Source organism: Pelophylax lessonae (genome assembly GCF_965119305.1).
Source record: "Pelophylax lessonae genome assembly, chromosome: 4".
NCBI lineage: Eukaryota > Metazoa > Chordata > Amphibia > Anura > Ranidae > Pelophylax > Pelophylax lessonae.
Window position 1 is genome coordinate 507487076 of NC_138771.1, and position 14150 is coordinate 507501225.

The 14150-nt window shown below is 41.3% G+C and overlaps 1 pseudogene across 1 annotated transcript in view; it reads right to left on the reverse strand.

Annotated features, from left to right (window-relative positions):
* The window catches only part of LOC309552733 (aldo-keto reductase family 1 member C23-like protein), a 103688-nt pseudogene extending 90620 nt beyond the window's left edge, over positions 1-13068 (reverse strand). Inside the window, exons 1-3 of the transcript in view lie at positions 12815-13068; positions 8935-9006; positions 8243-8410 (exon numbers count right to left, since the gene is read on the reverse strand). The product of the transcript in view is annotated as an aldo-keto reductase family 1 member C23-like protein (transcript). The remainder of the gene's footprint in view (positions 1-8242; positions 8411-8934; positions 9007-12814) is intronic.
* Positions 13069-14150: the final 1082 nt, after the last annotated feature.

Genomic DNA, 14150 nt, shown 5'->3' on the forward strand with positions numbered 1-14150 from the left:
TGAGCTTCAGGCGTTTTTTTTCTGGAGACAAAACGCTCAGATGTGAACAGGGGCTATTGAAATGAATGGGATTTTGCTTGTTGGGCTATTTGAGACTTCAGAGATGAGCGTTTTACGAGCTGAAATACGCTCAGGTGTGAACAGGGCCTAAATGGCTAAACACCGTCTATTGACACAGCAACGCTCTGGCTATGACCACATACAAAGTGACTGATTACCTGCGGTCTGTTTGTATGTGTCACCACAGTGTGTGCAATGAGCATTTACAACCCCCTGCAAGAATCTACTGGCCATCACTCTGAAGTTGTCTGAATGTAGCCTTACAAGTGTATGCCTGTGCCCAAAGATCTGCATATGCGCTTAGTGCAACTCCTGTAAATTCAAGGCTGTGCCTGTGCATGCACGTGTTAATGTGCAAATTAGTATGCACATCTGGCACACAAAAATCTATTTAACCTCCCTGGTGGTCTGATTATGTCAGAATTTCTGTGCTAAAAGCATTACATTGTTTTGCATGGAAATATGTTCTATATTTTAGGCCTGTAATTCTTAGGAATAACTCACTTAAATCTGTCCAAACAAGAGTCTAGTGGACATCCCGGGTATGATAAAGTTTGAAACACGAAATCATAAATTATAATGTAATAATAATACATTTCATCAAATTCTTCATTGTTTTCGAAGTGGAGATATTTCATTATGCAGAGGAATCTGTACTCGGGGGCGCTGCCTGATCTGTATCGCAGTCAATAGAGCACCAAGTCCGCACATCGCTGAGCTCAGTCGCAGAATCGTCGCTGTTGTCACTTTTAGTACCGGATGATGAATTTTCCCATGAATCGCTATCGCTCAGTTCTTCAAATAATTCTGATACACCGTCGCTGTTTTCCAGTTCGTCCAAAAGCGTTTTTGAGCTAAAAGAATGCTTTTTGGACGCCATGGACGTTATCAATTTCCCAGGCACAAAGTACCTCAAAAAGTACAGGCAGGGCACTGGAAAAGCCTCTAGATGAAATGGCATGATACAAAGTTGTAATTGTAACAGATTACACTGTATTCCACCCTCCTGCGACCCGGCTCTTGCAGGGAAGGGAACCGGAAGAAGGTGCCGGCATCGGCCGAGCACAGAGCGAGAGGACAGCGGAAGAATGGCTGCAGGAAGGCTGGGGAGGACGGCGGGGGATTGCAGGGGAAGGTGAGTGTCATTTTGGGGTAATCCCAAATGTGGCACAGGGTTACCGCTTTTGGTACTGAAAATTGACCCTGAGCCACACTCGGGAATACCGCTAAGAAGGTTAAGGTACAACACAACTAAGGAGAACTGCTGAATGGTTGTAAGCTCATGTGACCTATGACCAGACCTGCATCCTGTTATCCTATGTATGACATGGCTTACCTTCTGACTCTTACACATTGTTTTTTTCTGATAATACCAAACTTTATCATGTGTTTTGTCTTTAAGAATCTATTTTTATTTTACATTGCATTTTTGCAACACTTTTAATATTACATTTTTTATTTATTTTTATTATTAATTATTTTAGAAACACTTTTTCTTTTGTAACATTTTGTTGGTTTATTCACATAGTGTTACATACAGTCATTTTAAGAAACTTTCAAGTGATTAGGAACCACTAATTGTATCACTCGACACTCGTGACAGGTGAGGGTGGACCTCTTTAAGGATTGTTTGTTTAGTTTTGCTAGGTTATGAATAAGCACAAAGGTTGTGTGAAATGCATCAATCTGATCTAGCCTGACTGTGTCCTGGTGGTGGACATTTTTTGTGTAAAGATTGCACAATAAAAATCTTGGACTGGCCATGGTGTGCAGCCAAATGGATTGTACCTTTTCTATCTTATTTTAATTCCTGTGACATGCAATACATTTTTGTAATTTTTTTAATGGATTAGGCCCTGTTCACACCTGCGCGTTTTTCAGCTCATAAAACGCTCATCTCTGAAGTCTCAAAATGCCCAACAAGCAAAATCCAATTCATTTCAATGGCCCATGTTCCCATATGATCATTTTGCCGCCTGAAGTAAAACACCTGAAGCTCAAAAAAAGTACCTGAGCTTCTGTTTTGGCAGATTACAAGCGTTTTTGTTAGATGTCAATGCCTGCCTCCAAGCACCTGCAAAAAATGCCTAAAAAACGCCCAAAAAAACGCCTGAAAAACACAAAAAAAAAAATACGCCTTAAAACAATACGCTCAGGTGTGAATGGAGCCTTAATCTCACAATCGTTTGACTTTACAGCAAATTACATTTACACAGCCAAAGAATTGATAAGACTAGTCCTAAGCGCTTTTCATGGAAATCAAAATTGTTGTTGTTTTTGCTTACTCTTTCCAAGGGTGATCTCCAGCAGCTATGGACACTGTCACATTGACATCTTCCTGGTAAAATTTCCTCTGGTGCCTGATCTTTTTAAATGCTTTGCACAAACACCTATGTCACTCCTTGTCTTGGTACACCCTGTCACCAACTGCAGGGGGTATTAGACAGGAGCTATGAGGGAAACCCTCTTATCAGCTCAGCCTCCATTGGGTATGAGACAGTAATGACAATAAAACACCTAATTAAAATTCAATTTTATATTAATAAACAAATGTAAAATAGTAAATATCAACTATTACATTAAACGAAAATGATTTTTTTGTTATTTTCCAGTTAATAAATATTAAATTAAATTGAAATTATTAAATTTAATTAAAAGGAATGCTTGAAATGAAACTTGTATCTTCGTGAAAAGATTTGGTAAAAGCAGGGAATCCAACAACAAGCAGGAGATTAAAGCTGGATACACATGGGCCGAATGTTGGGAGACATTTGCCGGTTCAAAAAAAAAAACAGCCAACATTCGGCCCGTGTGTATGTCAGTCTGTCCTGTGTCGGACGAGCATGCTGGAAAACTAGCAGTCAACCAGCTCCCGATCAGCGCTCTCAGCCAATGACAGGGGGGCCATCTCCCTGTCAGAACACAAGAGCTCAGCAGGGGGAGATCGCTGTACTTACATAGTGAGTACAGTTGCTCTGACCGGAGCTGACAGTTTTTTTTTCCTTCAACCCAAAAAAACAAATAGTGTGCACCAGGCTTTAGGCTGGCCATACATAAAGGAAAGATGGGGGAATCACTCCCGCTGCGCAATTGTATTCCGTTAGAATACAATAATTATCATGTGTTGAAAAACCAACAGGTTGGTTGTACTGATTCTTTTTAAAGTCTTTTTAAATTTCCTTTCACTAAAAATATTTTTTCCCTATGCTAGGGTCACCAGTACAGTATTTGTACATTAATATCATATCCCCTCTCAAGTGTATCCTCTCCAGAGAGAATAAACCTGTAGCCTTTCCTCATAGCTGAAGTCTTCCAGTCCCTTTATTATCTTTGATGCCCTTCTATGGACTTTCTCCAGTTCCATCACATCCTTCCTGAAGACCGGTGCCCAGAACTGGACGGCATACTCAGGATGTGGCCGGATCAGAGTCTTGTAGAGTGGGAGAATTATCATTTTATCTCTACAGTGAATCCTCTTTTTAAAACATGCCAAAATTCTGATGGCTTTGCTTGCAGGAGCTTGGCATTGCATGCCATTGTTGAGTCTGTCATCTACTAGGACCCCCACCTTTTCCACCCTAGATTCCCCCAGAGGTTCTCCCCCTAGTGAGTAACTTGTGTTCGTATTTTTGGCACCCAAATGCATTGACTTACATTTTCCAACATTAAACTTCATTTGCCATGTAGTTGCCCACCCCATTATTTTGTTCAGGTCTTCTTGTAAGGTTTCCACATCCTGCGTAGAAGTTATTGTCCTGCTTAGCTTAGTATGGTCCGCAAATACTGAGATTGAGCTGTTTATTCCATCCTCCAGATCATTTATGAATAAATTAAACAGGATTGGTCCCAGGACAGATCCTTGGGGGGCCCCACTTTCCACACCAAACCATTCTGAATAGTCGCCATTTATCACCATCCTTTGGTCTTGCCCCTGAAGCCATCTATTAATCCAGGTACTCACCCTATGGTCCATACCTACGTAACTTAGTTTGTACAATAAACAATGCTTTGGGAATGCAAAAGCAACTGAAGAGGGTCAACAGCACCTACAATGAATTCTGAATCATCTCAGAGGCTCCTCAAACTGACGTGGAAAGCAGACTGCCCATCAAGCCTCATTGCCGCTGGCCCTATACAGAGGCCGTAGACTGATATGCAAAGGTAATTTTTAAAAAGCATTAAAGACCCATTTTACACTGTTGTGTTGCAGTAACACAAGGTAAAACACACATTTTACCATTTTTAATACAACTCATGACAATGCATTACACACAGTGCACTGGGTTGCAGTGTCATTTATTTGATATGGCACCCCATTGCACCAAGTTAGTACAACACAACAGGTTTAGGTTGTAGGCCACAAGGAAACATATGTGAATCATGTGTGTGGTGCGTGAAAAACACATAATGCATTTTTCTATACATTTGGGTGCACTGCCAGCCTATTCAATATTAATGAGCTGCCGTGACACAGTGCCACTTAACATAGTATAGAGTATAGAAGGTGCTGCCTTAGGCCCCTTTCACACTGGCGGACTCCGTTTTTCTCAGTGGGGGATCGATCCGCTGATCCCGCGCTGAGCAGGTGGATGGCAGCGCCGTCTCCGCTGTGTGTGCGGAGACGGAGCTGTCAGGTCCCCGCTGTCCTCTATGGGGGCAGGCGGTCCGTTCTCATCCAATCCGATCCGCCAGACGGATGGAAAATAGGGTTTCCATCCGTCCGGATTTGACGGACAGGATCGGATCGGATGTCAGCGGACATGTCTCCGCTGACATCCGCTGCCCCATAGGGATGCATGGGGCATCCGTTCAGATCCGCCTGAAAAACTGACAGGCGGATCTGAATGGTCCGCATGTGTGAAAGGGGCCTTACACTACATTTATCTGCCAGCATTAGATGTTCTGAAGCAGAAAAGAGTGTGGGTCAGCGAATTGATTAAATCCTTTATTGTGGGCAACATCTGCCTAATTCTCCTTGAACTTGTATCTCTTGCCATTAATATATCATTATAATTAATATGGTAAATAAGCCCCCATCTTTTTGCCTGAATTTGTGAATGTCAAGCTGACATGTGGAAAGCTTCTGCCTGCCATTTTATAGAGCAATGACATACAGTATTGGGATCTGCTTCCTCCAGAACTTGTACAGCTACTAGAAAGGAAAAAGTGATTGTAAACCCTTACATACAGTGCCTTGCGAAAGTATTCGGCCCCCTTGAACTTTGCAACCTTTTGCCACATTTCAGGCTTCAAACATAAAGATATTAAACTGTATTTTTTTGTGAAGAATCAACAACAAGTGGGACACAATCATGAAGTGGAACGAAATTTATTGGATATTTAAAACTGTGTAGCGCCACCTTTTGCTGCGATTACAGCTGTAAGTCGCTTGGGGTATGTCTCTATCAGTTTTGCACATCGAGAGACTGAAATTTTTGCCCATTCCTCCTTGCAAAACAGCTCGAGCTCAGTGAGGTTGGATGGAGAGCGTTTGTGAACAGCAGTTTTCAGTTCTTTCCACAGATTCTCGATTGGATTCAGGTCTGGACTTTGACTTGGCCATTCTAACACCTGGATATGTTTATTTGTGAACCATTCCATTGTAGATTTTGCTTTATGTTTTGGATCATTGTCTTGTTGGAAGACAAATCTCTGTCCTAGTCTCAGGTCTTTTGCAGACTCCATCAGGTTTTCTTCCAGAATGGTCCTGTATTTGGCTCCATCCATCTTCCCATCAATTTTAACCATCTTCCCTGTCCCTGCTGAAGAAAAGCAGGCCCAAACCATGATGCTGCCACCACCATGTTTGACAGTGGGGATGATGTGTTCAGGGTGATGAGCTGTGTTGCTTTTACGCCAAACATAACGTTTTGCATTGTTGCCAAAAAGTTCGATTTTGGTTTCATCTGACCAGAGCACCTTCTTCCGCATGTTTGGTGTGTCTCCCAGGTGGCTTTTGGCAAACTTGAAACGACACTTTTTATGGATATCTTTAAGAAATGGCTTTCTTCTTGCCACTCTTCCATAAAGGCCAGATTTGTGCAGTATACGACTGATTGTTGTCCTATGGACAGAGTCTCCCACCTCAGCTGTAGATCTCTGCAGTTCATCCAGAATGATCATGGGCCTCTTGACTGCATCTCTGATCAGTCTTCTCCTTCTATGAGCTGAAAGTTTAGAGGGACGGCCAGGTCTTCGTAGATTTGCAGTGGTCTGATACTCCTTCCATTTCAATATTATCCCTTGCAAGTGCTCCTTGGGATGTTTAAAGCTTGAGAAATCTTTTTGTATCCAAATCTGGATTTAAACTTCTCCACAACAGTATCTCGGACCTGCCTTGTGTGTTCCTTGTTCTTCATGATGCTCTCTGCGCTTTAAACGGACCTCTGAGTGCAGGTGCATTTATACAGAGACTTGATTACACACAGGTGGATTCTATTTATCATCATTAGTCATTTAGGTCAACATTGGATCATTCAGAGATCCTCACTGAACTTCTGGAGAGAGTTTGCTGCACTGAAAGTAAAGGGGCTGAATAATTTTGCACGCCCAAATTTTCAGTTTTTTATTTGTTAAAAAAGTTTGAAATATCCAATAAATTTCATTCCACTTCATGATTGTGTCCCATTTGTTGTTGATTCTTCACAAAAAAATTACAGTTTTATATCTTTATGTTTGAAGCCTGAAATGTGGCAAAAGGTCGCAAAGTTCAAGGGGGCCGAATACTTTCGCAAGGCACTGTATATGCACTGAAGTGACTGGCATCGGGTAATACACAGAGATGAAACAAATATTCATACATAAGTTGTACCTGTTTATCTGCAGCCTCTCTTCTCTACATCTGTTCAAAGTGCTGAATTCTAAAACTTGTCTGAGAGTTAAGAAAAAGGGGGGTGGAGAGCTCAAGTCACACTTTGCAGAGTTTAGTGCAGAGAGCTCTGAGAGCTGTTTGGAGCTCCGCACAGCACAAATGAACAGAGCTGTAGCTGTCAATCAGCCAAAGGTCCCTCCCCTGTGTCACCATTTTTCTCTTGGTGCCAGGAAAACTTGTTAGAAGTGATTCATGCTGATAGCAGAGGAATGAAGCAGCAGACAAAAAGTGACACTTAGTGCTCTAAAAGTGTTATGAAACCCACTACAGTAAATTCAGTCTGTATGTGCAGTTATACCTGGAACCTAAGGGGTTAATCCTCCACATTGTGTAAAAAGGCTGTTTGATCCTGGCTTCTCTGTTCCTCCAGACCATCTCCTGATAACACAGAGTCTATGGAGTCAGGCTGCACACTCAGTTTGGTGTGTATTGCTAGAGAGATTTTTTTTTTCTTGGGAGAGTGCATGTGATCAGCACAGGGCCAATCAGCACTATCCAGACAGAGGGGTCTTGCAGTCTCATAGGACAGTCAGAAAACCCCTCCTAAAAGCTTTACCAGTGCTCCACCGGATACTGATAGAAGTCACAAGACTGCTATATACTGCTGATGAGAAAAGTATTTACCAGATTGTTTTTACTAAAATAATTGCATTTCCATGTTCTGTGTACTGTGGGAGACCAGATATCGTGAATGCAGGTTCTGAGTTTAGTAACACTTTAATTGAGACAAGTACACACTACGAATGGATATTTTGTATTCATATTTCTTGTCTGAAGTTTACAACCACTTTAAATAATTTTTTAAGGGAAAAAAAAACATTTAAAGCTGAACTCTAGGCATATCTAAAAATGTAATTCAAACCAATAATGTATTTATTTAGGAATATGTATTTTTAAATACAGCTATTATAAAAACTCAAATTTACCTTTTATATTAGCTTTCCCTGTGCAGCAGCATTCAGAATGGAAGGAAGGCCAGTGCTGTAAACCAATAGAAACTCTGTTGCTTCCCAAAGTGCTGTCAGTATAGCCCTATGAACATGTTTACAGGAGAGAAATGTGCCAGGCTGACCCATCTGTGTGTTGCTGTTCTGTCACTGTCTAAGCAAAAAGCTATGGGGTCCTGGATTAAGCTTTATCACTTAACAGTAGTAGGGAACAGTAAGGTGGCCAACCTTACTTTGCTGCCTGGCAGGAGTGTCTGCATCACAACACTGGCTGAACAGAGTTACAAATCATTTATAAATTAGGCCAGATCACAATTTCATCCCTATATGTGGCTAATTGCCTTTAATCTGCAAATGAGGATACCTTTGTTGTATAGAAGACATCTTCTCTTTTTAAATTGCCCTCAGAAAATTTTTCTCGAAAGGCCTGGCCAATGTATTTCTCAGTCCTATAGATGTAGGCGCAGTCAACATGCCGGTAACCAACATCAAGGGAAGTTTTCACAGCTTCTTTCACCTTATCTGCGAGAGACTGATACAAGATGAGAACAATTACTAATATATACATATAATTATGATGATTACTAATATTATATCTAAAGCCATTTTGTAGTTTTTGGTTAGGTATGGGATAGTTGGGTCAGTATTTTATTGCTGTCTGTGGCAGATCCACCCACTCTATCTACCCTGGAGTCACTAACACAGAAAGTGATAAAAATCAAATATGTTATAGATGTCACTGGATTAGGAACAGAAGGAAAAAATCCTATAGGGACATTATCTCCTGTGACAGTTTCCGAAGAGGGGATTTCCTGTCTCCAGGACAGGAAGTGAAAGGAAATTTCCCCACTGGAACATGAGCTATATACTATGGCTCCCAGCTCAGAACTACCTACAGAGTGCATGTTTACCCACTGCAACCAATCAGAAATTAGGTTTTAACTCACCTGTCTACAGGAAACTGAATTCGGACTGGATAAGGCTGCTGCACACCTTTATTGTTCCTATATTATCTCTTGTATTGATCCATAGCATAGGTCAAAAAAGGTAACATACCTGGTCAAAAAAGTAAGATGACTCCAGAACAGAGATGGTCATCTTGTTTTCCGCAATCAAGTCATCAGGAACCTGGGAAAAACAGTTTGTACTGTAATTTAAGTATAATTAAAGGCAAATCATTTTTTTTTTTTGTTTTGGATAGAGCGGAGAGGGATTTTGGCAGTTTTTATTGCTGTCTGTGAGCCTGTTAGGGAGATTCATCCTATCAGTCCTATTTACCATCATCATTGATAGTTAAAGTAAACAAAAATCACAATTTTGGGTTGTCCCCAAAAAAGTAATAGAGGGAAAATCTTCCAATAGGGACACTAATTCTGGTGACCTGGGGGTACCAAGGAATTCCCTTAATTTGCAGGAATTTCCTTGTACTTTCTGTTTGGCTATGGGTCAGGAAGTGAAAGGAAATCTCTGCAGTGGGACACAGATGGCGAAAATAAATCTGACAGGAATTATAATCCTCCCTGCCTCTATCCAAAATGAAAATAGAAGTTTTGCCAACAGTTCTACTTGAATGCAAAATCATTAAAAAAAAGTTCCATGCAGTTTGTATAATGGCATTATTCTTTTTTAAATTCTTTTTATTTCAATATGTGCATAAAAACGAACATTCCAACCATCCTTTCAACAAAAGGACAAAACAATATTAAATAATAAAAAATGATTTAATATCCAAATAATTATCTGTTTACTTAGTATTCATAATCTGTTTATGCCAATGTATATCCATTTAGCTTAATTGATCTCCGTTGTCCCGGTGTGCCTCAAACCCTTGCTCCATTGCAATCATAGATTTATTACCTCATCATACTATGTGCATCCCTCTATATCCTCTTGGTTATCTCCTTATATTCAACCATTGCTTAATGTTGATTGACACCAATTATCCCAAATTTTATTATATTTCATTGAGCATCCTCTATGCATATACAATACTTTTTCCAATGGTAAAATCTGATTTACCGCTCTTATCCAGTTCTTAACAGCAGGGGGCTTCACTTGAATCCACTTAACTGTGATTGTTTTCCTTGCCATAGACAGCGTTTCTCTAAGCATTATCTTGTGATATCTAGACCATGTTATTTCATCTAATATACCCAGCAAACAGGTTTCTGGGGTCAAAGGTTCAGGCATATTCAGGACAGAGGATAATATTTGAATAATGGCATTATTCAGAAGCCAACCTAACTTACTGAATTTTCTGCAGCCTTCATCCTCCATACATTGACAGATACTATCCCAAGCTTAAAATTTATGTACACCCAAAAAATGAACTTCTATTATGTGTGCTTTTTTTGTTCTGTTAAGCATACCATGGAAAGTGTTTTGTGTTAGCGTATATGCTTGTCAAGTGCAAATAATATCTATTGACAGGGCTTTTTTTTCAACGGGAACGTGGTAAAACACAGTTCTGGCACATCAGGCGCTGAATGTATGTAATGGCAAGGGGTGCTGGTTTGTGCTGGAGGGTCTGTTGCTGGCTTCTGGGGGATATGTTATCTCTGGAGGGGTATCTATTGTTGCAGGGGGACTATTGTTGCTGGAAGGGATCTACTATTGAGGGAGGAGTCTGTTAATGCTGGCTGGTGGGAGATCTATTGTTTCTGGGTGGATCTGTTTTGCTGGGGGGGTATAGTTTTGGTGGGGGTCTAATGTTGCTAGGGGGTCTATTGTTGCTAGGGTGTCCATTGTTGCTTCGGGGATCTATTGTTGCCGAGGGGGAGGGGGATTGTTGCTGGGGGAATCTATCAAATGTGGGGAGGGTATATTGCTGCTCACTGCAGGGAATCTATTTTACTGCTTTCCTTGTTTTAGTTAACAAATTCCAAAAATGACTTAGCACCATAAAATCATACTTGGTTCTGTATTTTCCAATAGAGGGGTTACTGGGTGGGTAGGGTGTGAAAATAAGGGACAGAGCTCAAGGTGGGTAGGGGCAGAGAAAATGGGTGACTCAGAAAGGAGGAGTACTTGCACTTATTCTCTGAGAAAAAAAGCCCTGCCTATTAATATTGTCAGGAAATGTATCAGCTGATCATTTCCTTTATTCCTTGCCTGTCTTGCACTCTTATCAGTTACATTATACTCAGCTATCTCTCAGGACTACATAACACCTCTCTCATATGCTGTAGAAATGAGGAGAGTTGGAGGTAATGTATAGTCCCATTCTACATAGACAACACTGCTCCTCCATGCAGTACAGAAAGTGAGCATAGGGCAGAAAAATTGATTTTTAATACCTGTAAAATCTATTTCTTGAAGTACATTACGGGAAACAGAGCCACAAATCATAACATATAGGTTATATAACCACCTACAGGTGAAGGACACTGGCACCCGGAAAGGATGTCTCCCTATATAACCCCTCCCACACAGGAAGTACCTCAGTTTTGTTTGTCAGCTTTTTTAGCAATTCCGCAGGCCAGCTCTTTAAAGGATTCTGTGCATATGCACTGTCATTAGGGCAAACCGTGACATTTGCTGTATGGAGTCTGAAAGAGCATCAACTGCGAAACATAAAGTGCGAGGCAGATCTGAAAGATCTTCCACAGACTCTCCTTGGGAAGGAACTGTCTTGGACACTCGCTTCATAGCATCTTTTAAAGACTGACACACTCCTAAGGCCGCTACTGCTGATTGTATAGCAGATCCTGCAACAACAAAAGAGGCTTTCAATAAAGATTCCAACTTTTTATCTGCTGGATCTTTAAAACCTGGGTATTATCCACAGGGCAGGTTAAACTCGTGTTAACCGAAGAAATGGCAGCATCCACAGTGGGTATATTCCATTTCTTAGTAAACATTTTTTCTCCATAGGATACAATAGAGAAAATCTTGTAGGAGGAACAAAAATCCTATCAGGATGATCCCAATCATTATACATTTCTTGCTCCAAGAGTGGATGTATGGGAAATGTCCAAGGACTATGAGGAGGACGCAATGAGCCTAGAGAGGAAAAAGATTTTCAGCTGTCTCTAAGGGAGGAAATTTGTATCTAGACCGGACCATTTCAGTAAGAGACTGAAATAACAATCTCTGGGTTTGAGAGGCTGATAAAGACTCCTCTGACCCTGACTCCCCAGAAGTGGAAACCTCAGCTTGACCTTCCATAGGGTCATCATCAGCTACTTCTTCCACATCCTATGCCCAATGCTGAACTGATTCAGGGGATGGCACAGATGAGAGGGATCTATCACGTTTCCTCCCTCCTTGAGATGCTGCAATCAGGGCAGCAATCTTATCCTCAAGGTTGGCTAATGCCGATGCAAAATCGTCCTTAGTGACGTAGGTTGCAGCAGAAGCACCTGGAGTAGCTACTATGCCTGACAACAGTAATGACACAGATTGGCTAGTCGCCACTGACTCTTCAGGAGGTGTAAACACAGATACAGAGGAAGCACAGCTAGGACCTTCAAGGCCTGACGGTGGCATCATAGTGCCCCTTCCAACTGTGCTCCCCCCCCCCCAGCCCTCTTTTGGGAAGACATTGCTTTATAGTAAGACAAACTTGAGGTACTAACATCAGTGTACTCAAGGCTTGTGCCAAGATTATACAGCCTTTTACACACAGCACTGGTTATCCCAAAGATACAGGCCCTGTTTGTGCCAGTAGCATACACCCACAGTGACTCACACAACCCAGCTGCTGCTGCTGCTCTGTGTCCCCTTCAGCTTCTGACAGAGGTTAGCGTGTTGGGAACAGTTCCTTATAAATCGCGCCTATGTATGCTGTATTGCGCATGCGCGGCTGGGAAGCTGAAATATATTACATTTTTGGCTTCGAATTGAGATGTACTTTACAGTTACAGTGAATGAGCCCTGAATGTTAAATCCTTGCTACCAACTAAAATTGAAAAAAGAAAAGTTGAGTGTTACTCACTATATCAGGGAGGAATGTCCCCAGTGCAATCACTGGCATGCTGTGCCCATCATTAAGAAGCAGGCGAGAGTCTTGGTGAAGTATTGTGCCCTGGTCCTGTGTGCCATCATCCTTCTCGACTAGTGACGACATTTTTACTGTATGTGGTTCTGAGCAGACGCGGAGCAGAAGCGTGATTCTGAGCAGACCCTGTATAAGGAGGATGTTCCTTTCATGAGCGTGTTTCCAGTTTTCTTTTTGAGGTGGCGCTGCATCTAAATTAACAATGTGATAATTTATAACCAGTTTAACAGGATTATGTGTTCCAAACCCCAAATCGCTGTGTAAATTCAGATGCTCTTCTTTAAACTTCTGATAAAAGGTAAAGACCACGCGCTGTTTGTATAGTTTTCCCTGTGTAATTTATATTAAGTGTTTTTGTGTCTGTTACAGTTTCGCAAGTAACAATCTTTTCATGATCACTGCTCAACACTGCTCAAAAAAATTAAAGGAACACTTAGGCCCCTTTCTCACATACGGTCTTTCTCACATACGGTCTGTTTGTCCGTTTTTCATCCATCTGTTGACGGATGAAAAATGGACATCAATGTATCTCTTTGTAAAAACAGATGACAACGGATGATCATCAGTTAACATCCGTTTTCATCCACTTCTGTCAATGTCCGTTTTTTTGAACGGATGAATGCCCTATTTTTCATCCGTCAAAAAAACGGATCGTACGAAAAATGGATGACAACAGATGAAAAACGGATGACAACGAATGGAAAACAGATAACAACTGACGAAAAACAGATGACAACTGATGAAAAACGGATGAAAAATGGATGTAAAACAGATGGAAAACTGATACATTTTGACGTGACTGAACTGATGAAATGAACGGACAGCATGTGTGAAAGGGGCCTTATAGCATCAAGTCAGTTAAACTTATGGGATATTGATCTGATTAGTTAGGTGGAGGTTGTTTATCAGTTTCAGCTGGTTTGGTGTTAATTAAATTAATAACAGGTGCACTAGATGGGCAACAATGAGTCGACCTCCAAAACAGGAATGGTTTTACAGGTAGAGGCCACTGACATTTTTTTCCCTTCTCATCAGTTTTTCCCAAGTTTTGCGTTTGGCTAGGGTCAGTGTCACTAATGGTAGCATAAGGCGATATCTGGACCCTATAGAGGTTGCACAGGCAGTCCCAATCCTCCAGGATGGCACATCAATACATGCCTTTGCCAGAACGTTTCCTGTGTCTCCGAGCACAATCTCAAGAGCATGGAGGAGATTCCAGGAGACAGGCACTTACAGGCACTTTCTCTAGGAGAGCTAGACAGGTCCTTAACCC